Source organism: Quercus suber, unplaced genomic scaffold (assembly GCF_002906115.3).
Source record: "Quercus suber isolate HL8 unplaced genomic scaffold, Cork oak 2.0 scaffold_701, whole genome shotgun sequence".
Lineage (NCBI taxonomy): Eukaryota > Viridiplantae > Streptophyta > Magnoliopsida > Fagales > Fagaceae > Quercus > Quercus suber.
Genome location: NW_027070142.1, coordinates 283,687 through 289,014, shown reverse-complemented (window position 1 = coordinate 289,014; position 5,328 = coordinate 283,687). Strand labels below are relative to the sequence as shown.

Below are 5,328 nucleotides of genomic sequence, written 5' to 3'. Positions count from 1 at the left end.
CCACGGTGGAGGGGAAGCTTTTGACAGAGCTGAAACCACCACCATTGAATCACTCTCATTAACAACATCTTTCAATCCCAAATCCCAGGCTAGTAGGATGCCCTCTTCCATTGCCACAGCTTCTGTCTCAAGTGACTTCGAAAGGAGTTCAATCTTCTTGCACATTGCCCCCATTAATTGACCTCGATCATTTCTAATAACAACTCCTATCCCACTACATCCTATCTCCTTAAAGACCGCTCCATCCACATTTATTTTGTAAAAGCCCTGCCTCGGTAGGGACTAGGGGACAGGGGTGAGGCGTGGGGGTTTTGCCTTTGGTAGTTCATCTTGTCTAAACTCCTTAATGTACTCAGCAGCTTCCTTGGCAATCTTGCTAGTCTCCTTACATTATCCTCCATGCCTGACAAGATTTCCATGGTTCCATAAACTCCAGGATGTTGTTGTGAAGAGCTCCTAATCCATCTCAGGTTTTTCCTCCCTAATCGTCCAAACAATATCAATAAACTCCCTCGGTGTGTTTTGAATGAATGGCATTTTAAGTCTTGTTGCGCCCCAAACTTCAACAGCAACCTTGCAACCCCATAGTGTATGGCCTGAAGATTCACTCAAACCAAAGAAAATCACATTCATCTTCCTTGATAATTCCTTTTGACTTCAAACGGTGCTTGGTTGGGAGAATATTCTTGCACGACCTTCACATGAAGTGTTTTATTTTGTTTGGCAATTAAGTTTCCATATCTCTTTCCACATTGTTCTCAACCTTGTATTATCAAAGCTACCACCACTTTCAGCACTAGCATTTCCTTCCTTCAACCACCTTTGAGCTACTTTATACACACTTTTCACAAAAAAGTGACCTGTAGGAGTCCATGCCCAGATTAGAGAATTGTTTAGGAGGCGAGGGCTGATGGGGATGCCAAGGATTACCTCGGCCTCATGGGGAAGGAAAGTGCTTTTAACCTTGTTTGTATCCCATGATCTCAACTCCCTATCTATGAGGCTTGACACCATTTCTGATTCAAGGACTGAGCTTCTCGGGCTGACTACTTTGGGGTAGAAATCCACCAGTCCTGCCATATGTTCACCCTCTTCCCATTACCTGAGAAAGTATATGTTGTTTCTGGAATACCAAGTCAGCATCTAGTTGGTGTTTCATGGTCCAATTAAAACTTGATACCAATATAAATGACAGGTCAGGATACTAACTCACTTAAATTAAAAGTACAGAAATGCCCTTGAAAATTTTCAATCTCCCGCCCCTTTAACATGCTTTACACTTTTGTAAAATCAAAAGATTATCTTCTCCTTCTTTCTCTATTTCTCTCTAGCACAGCAGCACACACCAGTCCCTTGCACCTCCATGTACTCTCTCTCTCAACTCCAAAGCATGACAACCACTGCTTTACATCGCTATCGGAGATAGAGACACACCACTAAACATTACCAGTTCCTACGAGACCGGCTTTTATTCCGTCGAAAAACGCCCAAAACCATCTCTTCTTCTCGTTGTTTCCAAATTCCAACCTCCGACGCCAGAAGTTTTCTCACGCTACCAATAACTAACGTTGCAAGAAGGTCTTCTCTCCCTTTTTTTATTTTTTATTTTTATTTTTTGTTCTTTTTATAGAGATGTGTTTTGTTTAAAAAAAAAATTGAATTATACATGTTTGATAAAATGCTTCAGTGAGGATGGCTGCACTAATAATACAGTAATAGTTTTTTATTATTATAATAAATCATTTCCATGTTGTCCATTATTACCAATCTTTGTTTTTCTCTCCAAAAAAAATCTTTGTTGAGTGTACACGATGACCAGAGAGTTGATAATCCAAAAGACTTGGGAGTCAGGCCTAGCGGTGGAGAGAGCTACTTGGGCTTGCTGAAGACTTTAGAATGCGACAAGAATTTGGAGATACACCGCTAAACATTACCAGTGCCGTAAGAATTGCCCGTCACCATCACCATCTTTCTCTTTCTTTTTCTTTTTTGGGCTTGTTAATTTGATTCATGAGTTCTGCTCGTCTACTAAATTATATGTAGTTTTCCAATTGGGTTAGTATGTTTTTCTTGAATTCTAATATACTTTATTGGGGCTAGATTCTTTTCTTTGATAAATTTTGACCACCAAGTTTGAGAATTTGGTGTTTATTTATTTGGTCAAGTTGTTTTTTATGTTGGACACATTCAATTGCAACCAAAAAAAGAGGAAGGGAATTTGCTAAATTCAATTGGGTAGGATAGTTTGCCTAGTTATCTCTATTTGATTAATTGCATAAAATTTTGATGGCTATGAATGCTTGATTTAACCCTTTTGTTTGATTTAAATGAATTATCAGAGCAATACAGCCTTTTCTTCGCATCTTTTGTTCATTTATTTGATACTATATTTGTTCGGTATCTCGTTCACATTATTCACAAGAAACACTCTTAAAGCATGGCAACATAGCAACCCCAAACTATAGTTTGTAATTACAACAAAAATTTAATTCAAACCGGCTAAAATGCACAATATAACCCTTCTACTCTCCACACTAGCTAGTGAATATATATATATATATATATATGTGTGTGTGTGTGTGTGTGTGTAAATTTATTCTAGCGATGAGTAGTTTCAACACAACACAATTCCATACTTGAATTGAACTCTTTTGCAAACATTAGTTTAAGCACAACTTTAATGTGTGCTTTTGTTTATTGTTTTTTTTTCCCCCCTAATATTGTTCTTTTTTTTAGGGCCTTGTAAAAAAATTCTGAAGTATGATGGATAGCTTTTTGGATGGTACTTGGGACAACATATTGCACAGCCAATAGATAGTATTTTGGACTATTTTGGACCGCATATTGCCTAGTGGAGGAACATTTTGGACAATATCTTTGATTTGACAATTTTTTAGATAGCACAATTTGGACGATTAATTGTATAGCTAAACACTAATTATAACCATCAATTTGGAAAATTTTTGTAACTAATGAAGTTACTCAAACATGATACATGCAAATGATGAAATTTTTTAATGCAATAGTATAGTTTATTCTTATATCGTAGATTCTATATGTGCATAGTATGGCTATTCAAGGTGAATGATAGTTATGTATGGTGGTTGAATTGCAATGCTAGATTGTTTGAGCTGAAATGGAGTGGAGGAATGCTAGATTCTTCAAAAACCAAGAAAACTTTAAATCCATCTCCAAGACTACTGATCCATTATGCTAATATGAATATTCATCAAGGATTTTTTCTAATCCCTTAACTTGGTATTATTATGAACCAAACGAGACATTAAGTATATCAAAGAAGAAAAATTTGCACATCTTTTAATTGGATCAAGTATAAATTATAGATGCTTGTTACAAGTTTCTTCCTTTTCTTTCAAGGGTAGATAACAATAAAATTCCACACTACAACTACATACATTATAACTTAGATTGTTCAAACACATACATTCATCAATCACAAAACTTATCAAAATTGAACTCAAACTCTTCAACATCAATATTAACTGAAGTCCCATGTGTCTTATAACAAATTCCTTCCACTAACTCTATGTCAACCTCATCATGCTTATCAATTAACTCTTCAAAATTGCTTCATAAAGCTATGGTATTGTCTCTTCATTGCCTACACTATTTTTCAATGAGCTCTATCCTGCAACCAAACCATTCAAATAGTATTAAATTGTAATTACTCAAGACAAAAAATAAAACATCTTGAGTAAATGCAAAAAAAAAAAAAAAAAAAATCTTTTTGGATGGGAACAAATAAGATTATTGAAAGAAAGCTATTATCCATTTATCCTAATGTAGATAGTATACCCTGTAATAACAATTCATAATCCTCAATCTTGCACATAACCCATGAGCTAAAAATGTATCTTAATTTGTATCAAGATACTCTGGTGACAACCTAACATAACCTTGAGGGGTTGAGGTTCCAACTACAATTTGGCGGACAACCCAAAAAATACTTGGAACAAAGGTCAAGAGTTGCAAATATGATATTTCAAAATTTCCAGCTAGCTTAGCTTGAATTCCACAAGCTATAAGGCTTAGATTTGAAGCACTAAATAATAAATATAATGAAAACTGAAAAAAAAAAATATATATATATATATATATAAGATCTAAAAAAAAATTCCATGTGAAACAACATAAACTCTTAGTTACACCACATTTGAATAAATTCCTTAAGCACGTTGTCTTCAGTTAATTGGTATTTAACTTGAAAAACAAAAAATGAGTTTAAACCACCATAACATTCAAGCGAGGAGAAAATGCCAACAAGAATTAAAAGAGGAAAAAAGACTATTGAGGCAATGCTCAATAAATCACATAAGGCAATGACAAAAGAATTACAAATGGTGGACCCAAAGATATTGATGCTTGAAGGTTGCATCTAGCTATTCACCATAAGATAGATGTGTAGTTCAAATTGTTTACCATCTCATTAGACAAATTTAAAAGGCCATAAGAGATACCAAATAGGTATTTTTGTATTCTGCCATTTGGCTATTCACCATAAAACAAATTTGTAGTTCAGATCGTGTAACAACTCAACTAATAAACAAAGAAAAAGCTTTATTTCTCTACCGATGAAACTGCAACATACTAACCACTTTTAATCTAATCCAAAGAACAATGAAATAAAATAAAATAAATCTTTTACTGTATTATTAGTGCAGCAATCTTCACTGAAGCATTTTATCAAACATGTATAATTCAATTTTTTTTTTAAAACAAAACACATCTCTATAAACAGAAAAATTTATAAATAAAAAAAAAAAAATAGAGGGAGAGAAGACCTTCTTGCAATGTTAGTTGTTGGAAGCGCGAGAAAACTTCCGTCGTCGGAGGTTGGAATTTGGAAACAATGAGAAGAAGAGGCGGTTTTGGGCGTTTTCCGACGAGACAAAGGCCGGTCTCGTAGGAACTGGTAATGTTTAGCTGTGCATCTCTATATCCGGCGGCTATGCTAAATAGTGGTTGTCAAGCTTTGGAGTTGAAAGAGAGAGAGAGAGAGAGAGAGTACATGGAGGTGTAAGGGGCTGGTGTGTGCAGTTGTGCTAGAGAGAAACAGAGAAAGAAAGAGAAGATAATCTTTTGATTTTACAAGTGAAAGCGTGTTAAAGGGGTAGGAGTTTGAAAATTTTCAAGGGCATTTCTGTAATTTTAATTTAAGTGAGCTAGTGTCCTGACTTGTCAATTTTTATATAGGTGTCAAGTTTTAATTGGACCATGAAACACCAACTAGATGTTGACTTGGTATTCCAGAAACAACATATACTTTCTCCCATTACCTATAATCCATCTAGAGCCTTTTGTAACGAG

The 5,328-nt window shown here is 35.0% G+C and overlaps 1 long non-coding RNA gene across 1 annotated transcript; it reads right to left on the bottom strand.

The window, feature by feature from the left end:
- Window positions 1-3,306: 3,306 nt before the first annotated feature.
- LOC136064523 (uncharacterized) lies at window positions 3,307-5,086 on the bottom strand. The gene is made up of 2 exons (XR_010626153.1): window positions 4,803-5,086; window positions 3,307-3,649 (listed from the first exon to the last, which is right to left on the bottom strand). It is a non-coding gene; the product is annotated as an uncharacterized LOC136064523 (long non-coding RNA).
- Between the last annotated feature and the right edge of the window lie 242 nt (window positions 5,087-5,328).